Source organism: Pleurodeles waltl, chromosome 7, assembly GCF_031143425.1.
Source record: "Pleurodeles waltl isolate 20211129_DDA chromosome 7, aPleWal1.hap1.20221129, whole genome shotgun sequence".
Classification (NCBI taxonomy): domain Eukaryota; kingdom Metazoa; phylum Chordata; class Amphibia; order Caudata; family Salamandridae; genus Pleurodeles; species Pleurodeles waltl.
Genome location: NC_090446.1, coordinates 1,505,697,219 through 1,505,718,833, shown reverse-complemented (window position 1 = coordinate 1,505,718,833; position 21,615 = coordinate 1,505,697,219).

The following is a 21,615-nucleotide window of genomic DNA, read 5'->3' as shown; positions in this document are numbered from 1 at the left end:
AAGCTTCTTCCATCCAGAGGCAGCTTCCTTGCGCCTTCATCCGGGGTTTTCTGGGCTCCTGCCCCCCCCCCGGACACTATCGTGACTCTTGGATTTGGTCCCCTTGGCTTGCAGGTCCTCATGTCCAGGAATCCGTCTTCAGTGCTTTGCTGGTGTTTGTGGTTCTTGCAGAATCCCCCATCACGACTATTGTGTCATTTTCAGGTAGAAGGGGTACTTTACTCCTACTTTTCAGGGTCTTGGGGTGGGGTATCTCGATACCCTGACTGATTTCTTACAATCCCAGCGACCCTCTACAAGCTCCCATAGGTCTGGGGTCCATTCGTGATTCGCATTCCACTTTTGGAGTATATGGTTCGTGTTGCCCCTAGACCTATGTTCACCTATTGCATCCTATTGTAATTCTACACTGTTTGCATTACTTTTCTTACTCTTACTTACCTGTTTTGGGTTTGTGTACATATGACTTGTGTATATTACTTACCTTCTAACTGAGGGTACTCACTGAGATACTTTTGGCATATTGTCATAAAAATAAAGTACCTTTATTTTTAGTAACTCAGAGTATTGTGTTTTCTTATGATATTGTGCTGTATGATATAAGTGGTATAGTAGGAGCTTTGCATGTCTCCTAGTTCAGCCTCTACTAATTCTACTAATAAGGGATAACTGGACCTGGCACAGGGTGTAAGTACCACAAGGTACCCACTATAAGCCAGGCCAGCCTCCTACAGTGGTCCTGTGTGTTAAAAGGGCACTTCTGGTGATTTTACTCTTGCTTGCCATGTAATCTGAGTTGTTTGTATGGAAGGCATTGGGGATCACTCAACAAGCACTGGAAGAAGATGCATACAGGAAGAGTGATTGAGTAGATATCTTTCAGTGTTAGCTATGATTTGTTCATTGTTCCCTTTGTTGGTGAATAGACAGGCCACAGTGCAGATTTTAGTGATGTCAGAGAGGCGTGTTCGCAAGAGTTTAGTTTAATTTAACAGATTTATAAAGCCATAGCTACCGAAGGCTTCCCAGCGCTAAATAGGAAGTGACAACTCCGACACAGGAAGTAAACTACAGTATATAAAGTGAAAAGAATTAGGTCAAATAAAGGAAGGTCTTTAATTTTTTCCAGAACGGTAGTTCCAAGGGTTCTAAGCTGGAGTTCTAGAGGTAAGGAATTCCAACGGCGTGATGCCTTGACTGAAAAGGAGCTACCTCCCCATGATGACCTCTTAAATCGTAATATGTAAACTAGCTCGGTGGTAGTGGATTTCAGATTTCTTGTAGGGATATAAGGGGAGATGCTTTGTCTGAGGTAGTGGGGACCTTTGTTATGCAGGGCTTTATGTATCATGCAAAGGGCCTTAAAATGAATCCTCTGTTTTATTGGTAGCCAATGAAGGGAAGCTATGGCTGATTTGGCTGATTGATGTCTGGGTAAATTCATGAGTAGTCTTGCGGCCGCATTTTGCACAACCTGAAGTTTCTTCACTATATAATCAGGGGAACTAAGAAAAAGGGATTTACCATAATCCAATAACGAAAGTATCATGGCCTGACTGAAAATATAAGACATGGAACAAATGTTCAGTGTGGGAAATATTTGATTTTGTGCCAACTGATGAATAGGAAATGTGCATTTGGGGAATGTAACTTCATACAGTTTCTGAAGAAGACACTGATGTCTGTGTAATGTCCAGGGATTTGGTAGAGGGCAAGATGTAGAAACTGAAGTTTTGAGAATTCATGTCATCAAGCAATGCCTAGATCTGAGGTTAAAATGTGCTGGGGCTGATGAGATAAACTTGGTTTTGGTAAGGTTGAGTGTGAGGTAGCTACTGAAAATGTTTCATTGCTGATCAGACAGGATCTGAGGTTAATATTGTTACTTGCCAATGATGTTTTGATGTACAGTTGTTTATTATTATCATTATTAATTGGAGTGCAATGTCATTTTGGCCAAATATGCCTTGTGGCTTCAAGCAGAGGGCATGCCATTGTTGGTGATCTTTAGAGCAGGTGCCCTACCTAGTTTGTAGCTATCTCGGTAATGATTTGGCCAAACGAAGATTAGTTTGATTGTAGTATCTCATGATACTCCTGGTTCGTAACTCTCCTCTTGGATTTTACTTATGCAGTTGAGTTGAGTTATATAAGGCAGAGTGTTCAAGGTAGAAGATTTTTAGGGGTGCATGGGTGGTGGTAAGATTTTTCATGTTTTTAAGATAGAGGAAATATGCCATTTGGGGACAGAGAAGCCTGAAGGGCCCTCAGGTGGTAGCCATGAAATAATTAAGGAGTTATCTACTTGATGCTTAATTTACTGGGTTTCTGATAGTGGCTTGCTATGGGGTAGCTGGTTCAACCAAACAGGGTATTTTATTTAGTGGCTATATTATTCAATGTCATGCCTCACAGGATTGGTTTATATTGATGTATTTGCTAATGTCTGGAGGTGGAAACTAAGAGGAAGAGGATGAGAGGGGTATATTTAAATAAGAATTATTTTTTTAAATCATGTATAGTATATAGTATACTGTTAAACATGTCTTTAGTATGATGTTCTGGCACTAGTCTAGGATACCGTGCAAGAAACGTAAATGCTTTGTCAACAAAAGAAGTAGATATCTCTGGCCAACATCTAGAACCCCTGGGGAATAAAACATAGGGCAAGACACAGCTGCCAGCAGTCTCTAAAAGAAGCAGTTGAGGAATCGTTAGCTTTAGTGTGGCTTTCCACATAGAATGAAGCCACTGAGCTGAACAATATTTTTGCTACTGGACATTGCCTAGAAATGAAAGAACACACCAGGGAGCACTTTTTGACACAATATGAATGACATTTCATTTCCAGAAGTCTGTTTATCTTCATGTCAAAAACATACATCAGAGGGAAAATGCTGACGGAGAGGACGCCCAAGGTCTCGGCCATCCCACAATCATACTTATAAGAATCAAGTTGTAAAAGAGTGAGAGAGTGAGTACATTTTACATTAAACTGACTGTGCATCCAAACACTGCCTTTAAGCACAATTCTCTTATACAAATGAGGGTTGGTCCAAAATGGCGTTGATGGATTCTGCCACATCTGGCACCGGACCAAGATATTTGGAGGAGGAGCTTCTTGATTCCGTTCCATCACAGAAGATGAATAGGCACAGAGAAGCAAAGGTGTAAATCCACAGTGATGTGCAAAAACTATTGTTGCATGTCTCGGACACAGTGTTCCAGAAATCTCTCAATGTTCACCTGCAAACAAAGAATTAGTTGGTGAAAAAAGTAATGTGGACATAGTGCAATCTCAAAATATCAGCACTGAGGCCACTACACCGAAAAGCCTAGCTAAATTCACTATGAACAAGCACTAGAGTAACCCATAATTTACTTGGTCTATATTTACCCACATTTACCCATCTCAAAGCTCAGCTTAATATTTCATCCCCTTTTCGATATTTTCTCTCCACCATCCTCTCTATTAGCTCCCCGCCTCCATTCCCTCCCCTCCAATTATGTTTATGTAGTATTTATTCACCATGGCTTTTACCTCAACCTAAAACATCACAAACACATTTAGATGTGAATCAGAAAACTCTCCCCTAGTCCCTGCCTCCACGAATCAATGAGGAAATCGCAAGTCCCTATTTACGGTCACGTGGGTCAGGCTGTGAAGCATGAAAGCTATATTGACCATCTGAGATGGAGTACCTACTCTGAAGTCCAACAAGAGAGTTTAAGGGTGTGTAAGTGTGACTTGGAGGTACTGGGCTACTGAATAATATGTGCTTGAAGAACAAGTTACTTACCTTCGGTAAAACTCTTTCTAGTAGAGACTGTCTAACCAACAATTCCTCACCTTTTGAATATACCTCAGGTGCCAGACTGGATCTGGAAACCTATGAGCAATACCTCTGCATGCCGTAGATGACGCTGTGTGGCTCTGCACAGACGTTGTTCTCTTCCAGAAATGACAAGCAGGACCTACATATACGTCACTCCAAGACTGTCCACGCCTTCAGGCACAAGGTTGTAACAGCAAATACGCTTTGACCAGTGTTGCAAATCCGTAAACTCTGGATCTTATTAATGAACCCCAATTTACAGAACAGGGTGAATGGAAGGGCCAGTGAGAAATCTGTTATTAGAGCCTCTACTAGAAAAAATATTAATGAAGGTAAAAAACGTGTTCTTCTAATAATGATGTCTAACCACAGATTCCTCCCAATTTGAATAGATACCAAAGCAGTATTTATTTGGTGGTGGGTCTGTGAATGTACCTAAACCAAAAGTTCCTGTAGGACCGAATGGGCAAAATGTCTGTCTTGGCAAACCTGGCTGTCCAGATAGTAGTGCTTGGTGAATGTATGGAAGGACATCGTTGTAGCTGCCTGACAGATGTCCAGGACAGGAACTAAGTGTGCCAATGCAGTGGTAGTAGCTTTGGTCATCATAGAAAGAGCTTGCAGATCTCCAGAGAATTCTTTTTTGACCAGTGCATAGCAGAACTTACTGCATAGCAAGATCCAGCGGGGTATTATTCTTTTTCTGCACTGCCTTGCCTTTTTTTGCTCCAGTGAACCCCACAACGAGCTGATTGTCCACTCTGTGTTCTCTGGCGCTATCAATGTAAAAGCTTAATGCTTTTTTCGAGCCCAAGCAATGGAATCTTTTTTCCTTCTTAGGAGTGAGGCAGAACAAAGAACACTTTTGATGGACCTGGAAAGGCATCACAACTTTCGGCAAGAAGGATGCTAGTATCTGCAGAGCTGGAAATCGCTTGGGCCCCAAAATGCTCTTTTGGGGCCCAAGAGATGGAATCTTTTTTCCTTCTTAGAGGAGTGAGGCAGAACAAAGAGCACTTTTGATGGACCTGGAACGGCATCACAACTTTCGACAAGAAGGATGCTCGTAGACGCAGAACTGGGAAGAAGGTGGTGTAAAGCGCTTGAAGCTCACTCACTGCACCAATATTATGCCAATGGCTAACACTGTCTTGAGGGTGAGAAGCTGCAAAGGACAGCTGTGAATTGGCTCAAAAGGACTGCACATTGTAAAGAAGTGTCTTTTTGTATGATCATCCCCAAATGTCGATGACCTAGGGGTTGGTTTCTTAAGTTTGTATTCACTGGGCCCTGCTGTCCAGGCCCCAGAGCATGTGCTGTGCCTGTCAAAGTATACATACAATTGGCTAATACCTTACAGGCATATTTAATTTATCTAAAAGTCCATATTATATGGTAAAAGAGTTATCAAGGGCTAGTAAGTTAAACGTCACTAGAGGGGAGCGAGGAGCTTGCCTGCTGTGCTTCTTTGGCCTTTGAACACTCCTGATTAATCCTTGAGACCAAACGACACTAACCCAGCATCTGTCACCTGTTACACTGAAAATAAAATGGGGCATTAATATCTGCTGTGAAGTAGGAGTTTCAGTACCGCAGGACGGATGTGTATCGATTTTAGTCTGCATCGTGGTCGGGCCTCCTCGCTGGGAAGCAATGCGCCTAGAGACTGCAGCAATTTCCATGGCTTGATAGCCTTCCTTAGACTTGGGCTCGCTGTGCTGGGACCGCCGGCGTTATCTGTAATCCAAGTGCCACCTGAGGGGTGCCCAACAGCGAGAGGTGCATGATCTGGCAGCTGTTGTGTGTTGGAACGCGACTGCCGGAGACCCTGCTTTGTGTACTGCTAGGCTGCAGTCTTCAGCTCAGGCCCTTGTCAGCGAACGTGGTGTGTCGTGGGAGGTGAGCGGGTGCAGCTACGTGGCATGTTGGTGCGGTGCCTGCAAGGCCGATAGGAGGGGAGTAAACAGCTGCCAGTGAATATGTTGCCAGGACATGACTTCTGCACACTACCACAGGGCTGCTGGGTCTGAGCGCAGCAGAGATGCGCTGATCTGGGACCCTGCAGTTGGAAGTGACTTTAAGCCTCGGCCCGGAGCAGGATCATTGCATGCCCCGCGGACCAGCCTGAGTTCATTTATCACTTCCTTGCCACGCACGACTGGTCACTTACTGGTCCATAGCCCACCTTCATATACATTTTCCCTGAAGTCAGCCCCATTGAACTGAGGTGAGCTTGAGGCGCACATGCCACGACTGGAGGGGTGGCCTTTTGTAGCGGTGGTACCCTGTGCCTTGAAGGGAAGGCTACTGACTAGAGGGGACAAAGCCTAAAAGAGGCACAGCTGAATCGCTGGACATAGCCTTGACATCAAAAGCAGGGGAGTGCACAGTGGACTGTGTACTTGCGAGTGCTGGCCCTGCGAGATGCACATGGTGACATGATCCAGAACTGTGACTGAGTGATGGTACAAATAGCACTCTGAAGCACCACTTGCCATACCTATGGTGCTCCCCCTGTATTATGTTTCTACTTTGCAGTACATCTGTTTGGTGAGGACCCTGTTCTGCACATAATTTAATCACTCTTACACTGGCTGGTACTACCCCCTTTCTTTGTGACTGACCAACTGGCACAGTGTCATGGAACACATCTGGGGCTGTGTAGGAGGCCCGGAATCTAGCTGCGAGGAAGGAGGACTCCAGTGACAGCTCACAGATACTTCGAGCTGGGACGGTCTGTAGTATAGGTACTCAGCTGAGGGAATACTTGCTGTCTGTCACAATGGGCAAGACAGATACGTCTCAACCTAAACTGCAGTTTGATCTCTGCAAAACTCCTAAAACCCGTGAAGGGGGTGCTGTCGCCCTGGGATCTACACCCCAGAACCCAGAGGTAGACGGGCGAGACAGACTTGAAGCAAATCCTTATGGCTATGCAACACAGTCTAATGAAAAGTGATGGCAAAATTGATGCCTTCACCTTCAGGATGGATCAGATGTTGGAGAGGATGAAGAAGCATGCCGAGCATCTTGACAAGGTCGAGTGACGAGTTTCGGAGGCTGAAGATGAACAAGTTGCGGTAACTGGATCCCAAAAGAGGATGGACAAGCTTCTCCTAATGTTGCAGTCGAAGACGCAAGACCTGGAAGCCCACTCACACAGGGACAAGCTGGGAATTGTAGGTATTGCTGAGTCTACCAATATAGACAGTATGGAACGCTTTGTGGAACAACTCCTCTCTGACCTGCTCAGATGGCACACTTTATCATTTTTCGGAAATCTTGCTGCGGAGCGAGCTCACCACTCTCTTGCCTCACTTCTGATCCCAGGGGCTAACCTCGCCCTATCATAGCGTGACTGTTAAATTACAGAGACCGTGATTCAGCACTACATAAGCCAGGGAAATGAAGTTCCTACGGCACAGGGGCTCCAAAACGTCCTTTTACCTGAATTTCACACCAAAAGTGAAGGAGGCAATGCATCTGTTTGTCCCGGCAAAGAAAAAGTTGCGGGAGCTGAAAATCAATTACAGTATGCTGCATCCGGCGAGGTTGCGGGTCATGGTGGACAGTAAGGCAACGATTTTCTGCGAGCTCAGGCAGCTACAACAGGTTCTCCAGTGAAGGGAGACGACAAAGGCTCGGCGCCGCTTCCCCAGAGAAGACAATGATATAGCGGGAAACACAGCAGGTTATAGAAGATTGAGACTACTTTTGCTTAGTTAGAGGTATTGACCTCTGCTCCTGGGAGCTTGTAGGAAAGTACCATCTTGCCTGGCATGTTACCCCCATATTTCACTGTATATATGTTGTTTTAGTGTATGTGTCACTGGGATCCTGCCAGCCAGTGCCCCAGTGCTCATAAGTGTGCCCTGTATGTGTTCCCTGTGTGATGACTAACTGTCTCACTGAGGCTCTGCTAACCAGAACCTCAGTGGTTATGCTCTCTCTGCTTTCCAAATTGTCACTAACAGGCTAGTGACCAAATTTCACCAATTCACATTGGCATACTGGAACACCCTTATAATTCCCTAGTATATGGTACTGAGGTAACCAGGGTATTGGGGTTCCAGGAGATCCCTATGGGCTGCAGCATTTCTTTTGCCACCCATAGGGAGATCTGACTATTCTTACACAGGCCTGCCGCCTGAGTGAAATAACGTCCAAGTTATTTCACAGCCATTTACCACTACACATAAGTAACTTACAAGTCACCTATATGTCTAACCTTCACCTGGTGAAGGTTGGGTGCAAAGTTACTTTGTGTGTGGGCACCCTGGCACTAGCCAAGGTGCCCCCACATCGTCCAGGGCAAATTCCCCGGACTTTGTGAGTGCGGGGACACCATTTCACGTGTGCACTATACATAGGTCACTACCTATGTATAGCGTCACAATGGTAACTCCGAACATGGCCATGTAACATGTCTAAGATCATGGAATTGTCACCCCAATGCCATTCTGGCATTGGGGAGCCAATTCCATGATCCCCTGGGTCTCTAGCACAGAACCCGGGTACTGCCAAACTGCCTTTCCCGGGCTTTCACTACAGCTGCTGCCAACCCGTCAGACAGGTTTCTGCCCTCCTGGGGTCCAGCCAGGCCTGGCCCAGGAAGGCAGAACAAAGGACTTCCTCAGAGAGAGGGTGTTACACCCTCTCCCTTTGGAAATAGGTGTCAGGGCTGGGGAGGAGTAGCCTCCCCCAGCCTCTGGAAATGCTTTGATGGGCACAGATGGTGCCCATCTCTGCATAAGCAAGTCTACACCGGTTCAGGGATCCCCGAGCCCTGCTCTGGCGCGAAACTGGACAAAGGAAAGGGGAGTGACCACTCCCCTGACCTGCACCTCCCAGGGGAGGTGCCCAGAGCTCCTCCAGCGTGCCCCAGACCTCTGCCATCTTGGATTCAGAGGTGTGCTGGCACACTGGACTGCTCTGAGTGGCCAGGGCCAGCAGGTGACGTCAGAGACTCCTTCTGATAGGCTCTTACCTGTCTTACTAGCCTATCCTCCTTCCTAGGTAGCCAAACCTCCTTTTCTGGCTATTTAGGGTCTCTGCTTTGGGGAATTCTTCAAATACCGAATGCAAGAGCTCACCAGAGTTCCTCTGCATCTCCCTCTTCACCTTCTGCCAAAGGATCGACCGCTGACTGCTCAGGACGCCTGCAAAACCGCAACAAAGTAGCAAAGACGACTACTGCAACCTTGTATCGCTGATCCTGCCGCCTTCTCGACTGTTTTCCTGGTGGTGCATGCTGTGGGAGTAGTCTGCCTCCTCTCTGCACTAGAAGCTCTGAAGAAATCTCCCGTGGGTCAACGGAATCTTCCCCCTGCAACCACAGGCAACAAAAGACTGCATCACCGGTCCTCTGGGTCCCCTCTCCGCACGACGAGCGTGGTCCCTGGAACTCAGCAACTCTGTCCAAGTGACTCCCACAGTCCAGTGACTCTTCAGTCCAAGTTTGGTGGAGGTAAGTCCTTGCCACCCCACGCTAGACTGCATTGCTGGGTACCGCGTGATTTGCAGCTGCTCCGGCTCCTGTGCACTCTTCCAGGATTTCCTTTGTGCACAGCCAAGCCTGGGTCCCCGACACTCTAACCTGCAGTGCACAACCTTCTGAGTTGTCCTCCGGCGTCGTGGGACTCCCTTTTCTGACTTCGGGTGGACTCCGGTTCACTCCTCTTCTAAGTGCCTGAGCCGGTACTTCTGCTGGTGCTGCCTGCTTCTGTGAGGGTTCCCTGACTTGCTGGGCACCCCTTCTGTCTCCTCATCCAAGTGGCGACATCCTGGTCCCTCCTGGGCCATAGCAGCATCCAAAAACCCTAACTGCGACCCTTGCAGCTAGCAAGGCTTGTTTGCGGTCTTTCTGCGTGGGAACACATCTGCAAGCTTCTTCACGACGTGGGACATCCATCCTCCAAAGGGGAAGTTCCTAGTCCTCTTCGTTCTTGCAGAACAGAAAGCTTCTTCCATCCAGTGACAGCTTCCTTACACCCTCAGCTGGCATTTCCTGGGCATCTGCCCACTCTCGATACTGTTGCAACTCTTGGACTTGGTCCCCTTGTCCGTCAGGTACTCAGGTCTGGAAATCCACTGTTGTTGCATTGCTGGTGTTGGTCTTCCTTGCAGAATCCCCCTATCACGACTTCTGTGCTCTCTGGGGGTTGTAGGTGCACTTTACACCTACCTTTCAGGGTCTTGGGGTGGGCTATTTTTCTAACCCTCACTGTTTTCTTACCATCCCAGCGACCCTCTACAAGCTCACATAGGTTTGGGGTCCATTCGTGGTTTGCATTCCACTTTTGAAGTGTATGGTTTGTGTTGCCCCTATACTTATATGCTCCTATTGCAATCTATTGTAACTTTACACTGCTGGCATTACTTCCTTTTGCTATTACTGCATATTTTTGGTATTGTGTACATATATCTTGTGTATATTTGGCATCCTCATACTGAGGGTACTCACTGAGATACTTTTGGCATATTGTCATAAAAATAAAGTACCTTTATTTTTAGTACATCTGTGTATTGTGTTTTCTTATGATATTGTGCATATGACACCAGTGGTATAGTAGGAGCTTTGCATGTCTCCTAGTTCAGCCGGAGCTGCTCTGCTATAGCTACCTTCTATCAGCCTAAGCTGCTAGAAACACCTCTTCTACACTAATAAGGGATAACTGGACCTGGTACAGAGTGTAAGTACCCCTTGGTACCCACTACAAGCCAGGCCCGCCTCCTACAGAGCTGTCATGAGGACTTTGCACCAGGGGCGCACCCCTGCCCTGGACTTTCTGAGTGGTCCTGCGAGCAGACCCCCTCTCTGGTTGGGGCTCGGAAACAGCTGGGGACACAACAATGATCCTGTGACAAACTCCTGCTGATTCTGCATATGTTGGAGTGAAGTAAGGGCCTGCTACTGGTCTAAGATTTCGTGATAGACTGAGGCACATGGTGTGGCTTCTTGGCCCACGAGGCGCTGACTGTATTGGAGACTACGACTGGGACTATCATGTTAATGCTGTTTTCTATTGACTTAAGCACACACTATGGGGGTCATTACGACCCCGGCGTTCGGTGGAATAGTGGATGTATTGCCGCCAACAGGCTGGCGGTACCTACCTCCACTATTATGACATTGGCGGTTTGACCAAAGCCTAACCGCCAATGTACCACACCGACCGCCACGGCGGTAACAACTGCCATGATGGAGACTTCAGTCTCCAGCCCAGAGGCCGTAACTAGGCCTCCCATGGCATTATGACCCCGCCCACCGCCATGGTTTCAGTGGTTTCGGTACCGCCACTGAAACCATGGCGGTATGCACAATCAGGGCCAGGGAATTCCTTTGCTGGAACTGATAGGGGTCTCCCCTGCCCCCCTCCCCAGAATCCTCCCCCGCACTCCCTCTCCCTCTCCGGACCCCCCGCACATTTACACACATACACACACACCCATACACACATTCTCCCACGCATTCATACATTCATACACACTCACAGCAACACTAGCGAATATACATCCAGGCACACGTAATCTCATGTCTCATGACACAACATGCAGTACACTCACACCCACTCATGCACACACACATTACACACGCATGCACTCATTCACACGCAGTCACACACACCCCCACTCATGCACACAACACCCCCCACCCCTCACCCCCCTCTCCTGTTTGAGAACCCAACTCACCTGCTTGCAGGGATCCTCCGCCAGAAGACAGGACGTGGCGCTACTGCCAGCAGCAGCGTCCGCCAGCAAAACACCGTCAGGCCGGATCATGGAACATGATATGGTAGGCGGTGTTTTGTTGGCGTGGCGCTGCTGCTGGCAGCAGCGCCACCTTACAGCTGTCCGCCGCCATGTCCGTAGACGGAATTCCGCCAGCCTTCTGGCGGTATTACGTCTACAGACATAATGCCATGGACGGTCGGTAGCCATGTCGACAGTATGTTGGCGGCTGTCACCGTGGCAGTAGGCAGCCTTTGCCACCAAGTTCCTTATGAGCGCCTATGCTATGTTTGGTATACAGTCCTGTGCAGTCGCAGGCTGTATGGGGTACAAGGTCGGGCAATATCTGTCCCCATGTGTGCATCACTTGGTTCTATTTGTGTTTTGTCGGGGGAAGGTAATGGTGGGGTTGGGAGGGATATTAAATTGCTGTTTAAGTTGGGGAAGATTCATAGGGTGGTTGGACACTGTTCTATGCAGCAGTTTGTTTAAGCACTGGTAGTGGTTGCGAACATTGAATGATTTCTGGCTAGATGTGGCAGAATGTATGTGTCAGTTGACTGATGGTGGATGACACAAGGCATCAGCGATTGGTCCCTCAGGCCACTCGTTTATACGGTTTCTTATGTGGAATGTCAGGGGACTGAATGACTGCAGAAAGATTCGGAAGGTGGTAGTCTACCTCCAGAGGCACAGAGAAAATGTGGCAATACCTCAAGAAACCAACCTGGCACCTGAGAAGACTTCTAATGCAACGCAGAATGCAGGGATAATGCTGCACATTGGTTTTCACCATACATGCCAGGGGATTCTTGATCTGGGCTAACAAAGGGTTGGGTGTCTGGCTACAGGACACCAGATCCTTGCACAGATCTGCGGGGCAGATTTGTGGTGGCAGGCTGCTGCAAGGATGACCTAGCGGTCTTATTTATTTGGATATACAGACCCAACTACGACAATCCGCAATTTTATCATTCCCTTAAAGCTCAATTGCTGCATCGGGGCGACCTACCACAAATTTGGAGCAGTGATTTCAATTGCATACTATTCCTGGACCATGATCAATCTAGAGGTCGACTCTGGTGGGTGCCCAAGCGCCTTGAAGCGACAACTCAGGAGGGTCTATTGGACATTTGGCTGTATACATACCACATGAGGATGGGATACACCCACTATTCCACTGTACACAACATACACACTTGCATAGACTTCTGGCTGTTATTGCAGGTTTCTGGCCTCCTGTGTTCAGTGTTGTGAGCCATTGGTGCAAACGTACTCTGACCATTCTACAGTTCTGCGAGAACTGGAGCTGCCAGCTCCGCAGCCACCCCCTTTTTAAAGGTGCTTCCCCCTTACTCCCCGCTGGATCCTGTGTTTCGAGAGTAACTAGCGCAGGTCATCAATACATTATTTTGTACTAATGTGGGCACAGTGGCTAAGTTGGAAATGGTATGGGAAACCTTCAAAGATTATGTACAGGGTGTCCATTATCTAACCACACTGGGCTCCTTAGGTTATTGCGAGGTCGGTTGTCCCGATTGGAGTTAGAGATCGCTGAGCTGGAGCCGCAGCATCAGGTTATGGCCAACCAGCACCTTTTAGGTGACTTAAAAAACAAGATAGACAAATTCCATGACACAGCCCAGAGTGAGGTGAACCACTTGGGGAAGTATGCAGTTGGACATTCATATGGGGAGGGTGAGCATCCTGGAGCAACCCTGGTGGCGTTACTGCACCTCTGACAAGAGGCTGATGTGATCGTGGAAGTGCAAGATGAACAGGGGCTACCTCTGTGCACTGCCGAGCAGGTATCAGATCACTTCTGCAGATATTATGCTGACTATAGGAGGCTGACCTGGCTTATAGTGGCTACCTGATGGTACTTACACCTTGTGCCAGGTCCAGTTATCCCTTATTAGTAGACTAGTAGTGTTCTAGCAGCTTAGACTGATAGAGGTAGCTATAGCAGAGCAGCTTAGGCTGAACTAGGAGACAAGCAAAGCTCCTACTATACCACTTATATCATGTAGCACTATATCATAAGAAACACAATACTCAGAGTTACTGAAAATAAAGTTACTTTATTTTAGTGACAATGTGCCAAAAATATCTCAGAGGATATACTCCCTTAGGAGGTAAGTAAAATACACAAAATATACACACAAACCAAAATCAGGTAAGTAAACATTTAGAAAAGTAGTGAAAACACTGTAGAATACAATAAGATGCAATAGGAGACAATAGGCCTAGGGGCAACACAAACCATATACTCCAAAAGTGGAATGCAAACCACGAATGGACCCTAGACCTAGTATAGTGTGTAGAGGGTCACTGGGAGTGTAAGAAAACACTAAGGGTGTCCAACATATCCCACCCCAAGACCATGAAAAGTAGGAGTAAAGTTACCCAACTACCCCAGAAACACAGTAAAGTCGTGATAGGGGATTCTGCAAGGACAACAACTGACTGCAAAGCACTGAGGACGGATCCCTGGACCTGAGGACCTGTAAAGGAAGGGGACCAAGTCAAAAAGTCTTGAAAGTGTCCGGGGGGGCAGGAGCCCAGTAAACCCCTGATGAAGGTGCAAAAGAGCTGTTTCCGGGTGGAAGAAGCTAAAGATTCTGCAACAACAGAAGATGCCAGGAACTTCTTTGCACAGAAGATGTCCCACGGCGTGCTGGAGGATGCAGAGTTGCTTTCACGCAGAAAGACCGCAAAGAAGCCTTGCTAGCTGCAAGAGTTGCGGTTGAAGAAAATGTGAAAAGCAACATGACCACGGCACACAGAAATGTACAATCCAAATTCGTATTGAGGAAAAGTATCCCTGGTAGTAAGATTCAGGATGTGGAGAACAAAATATGAAGGTCCCAAGTTGGTATTGCACAGTGTCGTTAATCGTAGGCACAGTTTGCCACAGGATTATGTCGTCTTCAAGATACAGCCAACACGTGTTTCGTCACTCAGGTGACTTCATCAAGGCTGCAAAACAGTAATCAATGCAATCTAGTATGTAAAAGTACCCATAGGCGAGTAGGCCTAATCTGTGTCTACAAAAGATTAGTGCCTGTGTTTTGATACAGAGAAGTGATTGAACATGCACATCCATGTGAGTAGAGAAAAGGCAGGCATGGCAACTAGAAATGGTAGGTGGGAACCCTAGTTGGTTGTGTAGAGGAGAGAGAAAAATGAGGAGGAGAGGCATTCGTTATCTCTAGAATTCTCCAGAGGAGAGACCCTAAATAGCCAGAAAAGGAGGTTTGGCTACCAAGAAAGGAGGATTGGCTACCATGACAGGTAAGAGCCTATCAGAGGGGGTCTCTGATGTCACCTGCTGGCACTGGCCACTCAGAGCAGTCCAGTGTGCCCCCAACACCTCTGTTTCCAAAATGGCAGAGGTCTGGGACACACTGGAGGAGCTCTGGGCACCTCCCCTGGGAGGTACTGGTCAGGGGAGTGGTCACTCCACTTTCCTTTGTCCAGTTTCGGTCCAGATTAGGGCTGGGGGATCCCTGAACCAGTGTAGACTGGCTTATGCAAAGATGGGCACCATCTGTGCCCATCAAAGCATTTCCAGAGGCTCGGGGAGGCTACCCCTCCCCAGCCCTTCACACCTATTTACAAAGGGTGAGGGTGTAACACCCTCTCTCAGAGGAAATCCTTTGTTCTGCCTTCCTGGGCCAGGGCTGCCTGGACCCCAGGAGGGCAAAATCCTGTCTGAGGGGTTGGCAGCAGCTGCAATGGAAACCTCGGAAAGGTAGTTTGGCAGCACCTGGGTTCTGCACTAGAGACCTAGGGGATCAAGGAATTGTCTCCCCAGTACCAGAATGGCATTGGGGTGACAATTCCATGATCTTAGACATGTTACATGGCCATGTTCTGAGTTACCATTGTGACGCCATACATAGGTAGTGACCTATGTATAGTGCACACGTGTAATGGTGTCCCCGTGTAGGAGGCTGGACTGGCTTGTAGTGAGTACCAAGGGGTACTTACACCTTGCACCAGGCCCAGATATCCCTTATTAGTGTATAGGGTGTCTAGCAGCTTATGCTGATAGATAATGGTAGCTTAGCAGAGCAGCTTAGGCTGAACTAGGAGACGAGTGAAGCTCCTACAGTACCACTAGTGTCACTTGCACAATATCATAAGAAAACACAATACACAGATATACTAAAAATAAAGGTACTTTATTTTTATGACAATTTGCCAAAGTATCTCAGTGAGTACCCTCAGTATGAGGATAGCAAATATACACAAGATATATGTACACAATACCAAAAATATGCAGTAAAAAATGTGTAGTTACAATAGGATGCAATGGGGACACATAGGGATAGGGGCAACACAAACCATATACTCCAAAAGTGGAATGCGAACCACGAATGGACCCCAAACCTATGTGACCTTGTAGAGGGTCGCTGGGACTATTAGAAAATAGTAAGGGTTAGAAAAATAGCCCACCCCAAGGCCCTGAAAAGTGAGTGCAAAGTGCACTAAAGTTCCCCAAAGGACATAGAAGTCGTGATAGGGGAATTCTGCAGGAAAGACACAAACCAGCAATGCAACAACAATGGATTTCCAGTCGAGGGTACCTGTGGAACAAGGGGACCAAGTCCAAAAGTCACAAGCAAGTCGGAGATGGGCAGATGCCCAGGAAATGCCAGCTGTGGGTGCAAAGAAGCTGCTACTGGACAGTAGAAGCTGAGGATTCTGCAGGAACGACAAGGGCTAGAAACTTCCCCTTAGGAGGATGGATCCCCCACGCCGTGGAGAGTCGTGCAGAAGTGTTTTCCCGCCGAAAGACTGCCAGCAAGCCTTGCTAGCTGCAAATCATGCGGTTAGGGTTTTTGGATGCTGCTGTGGCCCAGGAGGGACCAGGATGTCGCCAATTGCGTTTGGGGACAGAGGGGGCGTCGAGCAAGAGAAGGAGCCCTCTCAGAAGCAGGCAGCTCCCGCAGAAGTGCCGGAACAGGCACTACAAAGAAGAGTGAAACGGTGCTCACCCGAAGTTGCACAAAGGAGTCCCACGCCGTCGGAGGACAACTTAGAAAGTCGTGCAATGCAGGTTAGAGTGCCGTGGACCCAGGCTTGGCTGTGTACAAAGGATTTCCGCTGGAAGTGCACAGAGACCGGAGTAGCTGCAAAAGTCGCGGTTCCCAGCAATGCAGTCTAGCGTGGGGAGGTAAGGACTTACCTCCACCAAACTTGGACTGACGAGTCACTGGACTGTGGGAGTCACTTGGACATAGTTGCTGGATTCAAGGGACCTCGCTCATTGTGCTGAGAGGAGACGCAGGGGACCGGTGATGCAGTTCTTTGGTGCCTGCGGTTGCAGGGGGACGAGTCCGTCGACCCACGGGAGATTTCTTCGGAGCTTCTAGTGCAGAGAGGAGGCAGACTACCCCCACAGCATGCACCACCAGGAAAACAGTCGAGAAGGCGGCAGGATCAGCGTTACAGAGTTGCAGTAGTCGTCTTCGCTACTTTGTTGCAGTTTTGCAGGCTTCCAGCACGGTCAGCAGTCGATTCCTTGGCAGAAGGTGAAGAGAGAGATGCAGAGGAACTCTGATGAGCTCTTGCATTCGTTATCTAAGGAATTCCCCAAAGCAGAGACCCTAAATAGCCAGAAAAGAGGGTTTGGCTACTTAGGAGAGAGGATAGGCTAGCAACACCTGAAGGAGCCTATCAAAAGGAGTCTCTGACGTCACCTGCTGGCCCTGGCCACTCAGAGCAGTCCAGTGTGCCAGCAGCACCTCTGTTTCCAAGATGGCAGAGGTCTGGAGCACACTGGAGGAGCTCTGGGCACCTCCCAGGGGAGGTGCAGGTCAGGGGAGTGGTCACTCCCCTTTCCTTTGTCCAGTTTCGCTCCAGAGCAGGGCTGAGGGGTCCCTGAACCGGTCTAGACTGGCTTATGCAGAAATGGGCACCATCTGTGCCCATGAAAGCATTTCCAGAGGCTGGGGGAGGCTACTCCTCCCCTGCCTTAACACCTTTTTCCAAAGGGAGAGGGTGTAACACCCTCTCTCTGAGGAAGTCCTTTGTTCTGCCATCCTGGGCCAAGCCTGGCTGGACCCCAGGCGGGCAGAAACCTGTCTGAGGGGTTGGCAGCAGCTGCAGTGAAACCCCTGAAAAGGCAGTTTGGCAGTACCAGGGTCTGTGCTACAGACCCGTGGGATCTTGGGATTGTGCCAACTATGCCAGGGTGGCATAGAGGGGGCAATTCCATTATCATAGACATGTTACATGGCCTTATTCGGAGTTACCATTGTGAAGCTACACATAGGTAGTGACCTATGTGTAGTGCACGCGTGTAATGGTGTACCCGCACTCACAAAGTCCGGGGAATTTGCCCTGAACAATGTGGGGGCACCTTGGCTAGTGCCAGGGTGCCCACACACTAAGTAACTTTGCACCTAACCTTTACCAGGTAAAGGTTAGACATATAGGTGACTTATAAGTTACTTAAGTGCAGTGGTAAATGGCTGTGAAATAACGTGGACGTTATTTCACTCAGGCTGCAGTGGCAGGCCTGTGTAAGAATTGTCAGAGCTCCCTATGGGTGGCAAAAGAAATGCTGCAGCCCATAGGGATCTCCTGGAACCCCAATACCCTGGGTACCCCAGTACCATATACTAGGGAATTATAAGGGTGTTCCAGTATGCCAATGTGAATTGGTAAAATTGGTCACTAGCCTGTTAGTGACAATTTGTACAGAGAGAGCATAACCACTGAGGTTCTGGTTAGCAGAGCCTCAGTGAGACAGTTAGGCACCACACAGGGAACACATACATATAGGCCACAAACTTATGAGCACTGGGGTCCTGACTAGCAGGGTCCCAGTGACACATAACAAACATACTGAAAACATATGGTTTTCATATGAGCACTGGGCCCTGGCTAGCAGGATCCCAGTGAGACAGTGAAAACACCCTGACATACACTCACAAACAGGCCAAAAGTGGGGGTAACAAGGCTAGAAAGAGGCTACTTTCTCACACAACTCCCCCCCAAACGAAGGACAATAAGGCTAGCCTTGGCCAGTTGAGACTTTATTGTCTAAGTGGTGATAAGTAGAGAGTAGCTCTGCAATAGACTGGTTACTCCCTTTATCATCCACTATATGGTTACTTCCCTGTGGGGATGTAAACCACCCTGTTTGAAGTTTTTTAGCTAAGCAACAATGTGATGATATATTTTCAGAGTTTCTATCAGTAAGTTTTAGTTTAGAGCAGTGGGAATTATCCACTGAACCTATTTGTAATGATGGAAATGCCAGACAGGGATGCTGTCTCAGTAAAGCCATAGCTGGGCAAAAACTTTGTCCATATGGCTGGAAGAGACAACAGGGATGCTGTTTCTCTTGAGTTGGAGCAGGGAAGGGATGCTGTCCTATGAGCTCCACACTAGGGCAGGGATGCTGTCCTAAGTGTTGTGAGGCAGTGCAGAGTTTCTGCACTAAAGTTTCTCTGGGAGGGTTGGAGGGATGCTCCATGTTAACTAAAATGGTGCTCTTTTTCTCCCCAATGTTAGTTATCCCACAGAGAGGTACTTTTACCTCAGGGAGTACAGCTTTGCCAGCTGATGATTCCCTTGGAACAGGTGCCACCCCAGGAGAGGTTTCTCCCACCACAGGAATGATATCCTGATTGGCAGGGTGGTTAGGGGATACTGTGATACCCTTTTTACCTGTTGTTGGAGAGGGATCCTGATTTTTCAGGCCTTCTCTCCTTTGCTTTTTCATTTCAGTAGAAATGAAATGGAACAATTCCTCTGGGATGCCTAGCATGGCTGCATGGGCATAAAACTCTACATCAGCCCAACCTGAGGCCTCTAGGTCATTACCTAAGAGACAGTCTACAGGTAAGCTAGGTGATACTACCACCTGCTTAGGGCCAGTAACTCCACCCCAACTAAACTGAAGTATAGCTAAGGGAAGAACCTTAGTGGAGTTTTGGACATCAATAATCTTATACTGTTGTCCAATGATGTGTTGTTCAGGATGCACTAGGTTTTCAGTCACCAAAGTGATACTGGCACCTGTGTCCCTGTAGGCCAAGGCCTCAACACCATTTATTGAAACTGTCTGCCTGTACTTATCCATTGTAAGGGGACAAGCAGCCAGTGTGGCAAGGCAAATGCCACTAGGTGTGACAGAAACTGTCTTGGGACTAACTACCCCAGTTTCTATGATGGACCCATAAGTGAACCCAACTACACCCTTTGCTTGACTGTTGCCAGCAGTCCCACCACTAGTACCACTACTGCTAGGGGCACTAGAGCTTGATGTATTAGTGGTGGTAGGCTCAGGGGGTTTACCTGGACAGGACTTATCCCCTGGCCTATGGCCTCTATTTTTACACACAAAGCACCAAGACTTTTTAAATTGTGTAGGTTGAGAAGAAGAGGAAGAATTTTTTTTATCCCCACCCCCTGAAGAGTGTTTAAGATTTGAAGTGGGATCTTTGGTTTTACCCTTATCCCCATGCTTATCTTGAGATTTTTCACCATCTTTCTTCTTATTGCCATCTTTGTCACCACCTGTATGAACTTTTCTGTTCACTCTTGTTCTGACCCATTTTTCTGCCTTCTTTCCCAATTCTTGGGGAGAGGTCAGATCTGAGTCCACTAGATACTGGTGCAACAAATCAGACACACAATTATTAAGTATATGCTCTCTCAGGATTATGTTATATAGGCTTTCATAGTCAGTCACTTTACTGCCATGTAACCACCCCTCCAAGGCCTTCACTGAATGGTCAACAAAATCAACCCAGTCTTGTGAAGACTCCTTTTTGGTCTCTCTGAACTTCATCCTGTACTGTTCAGTGGTTAAGCCATAACCATCCAGGAGTGCATTCTTAAGAACTGTAAAATTATTAGTATCACTTTCTTTCACAGTAAGGAGCCTATCCCTACCCTTTCCACTAAATGATAGCCATGGGATAGCAGCCCTCTGCCTTTGAGGGACATCCTATACAACACAGGCCCTCTCATGTGCAGCAAACCACTTGTTAATGTCATCCCCCTCCTTATAAGGCGGAACTATCTTGTGCAGATTCCTGGAATCATGCTCTTTTGCAGGATGACTATGGGGAATACTGCTGCTGCCACCATGGGTTTCTAAACCCAATTTTTTTCTTTCTCTCTCCACTTCTAAGCACTGTCTATCCAAATCCAGCTGTTGCTTCTTGAGCTTCAGTCTGGTTTGTTCCACTCTCAATCTATTGAGCTCCCTTTCTAACAATCTGTCATCAGGGTGGGTGGGAGGGACATGCCTTGAAACAGAGGTATGGTGAGAATGAACAGTCGGAGACCCATCCCTTACAGAAGGCATCCTAACAGCTTGGTTAACAGAAACATCACTTCTACTGTGGTGAGAAGGAATACTCTTGCTATGATGTGAGACAACACTATCAGTATGGTGTGACTCTACATCAGTCCCAACTATGCTAGGCTGTCTAGTAATGGGCAGGCTAGGAAGTTTCTTTCCTGAATCTTTTTCTAGGGGAGTCCCTGGATCAGATTGGGAACCATTAGCTACTTTTTCAACAGAAGGGGCCCCTTTGGCCTTATCCTGTTCTATAAGCATGTTGACCAACAGTTCTCTGGGGGGATTCTTCCCTACACTCAAACCTCTCTCTGTGCAGAGACTCCTTGCTCCTTTCCAGCTAAGGTGATCATATGCAAGTTTGGACAGATCAACAGTTTGGCCTGTGCCAGACATTTTTAGAAAGAGTTAAGTGACAGAAAAAGAGAGAAAAAGTTTTTCAGAACTTTTGAAAAGACAGAAGAAAAAAAACTTTTTAAACTTTTTAAGAACTTTTAGAAAGTTTAGAGGTACTTTTCAGCACTTAGAAAAGAGTGAAAAGAGGAAATGCAAAACTTTTTGGTTAGGTGTACATACACTGAACTTGTTTTGTATATTTTTCTCTTATGAAAAGTACAGTGACAAAAGTGGTAAGTAGTTGCAAAGTACTTATCCCGCCGCTGCACAACCAATGTAGGAGGCTGGACTGGCTTGTAGTGAGTACCAAGGGGTACTTACACC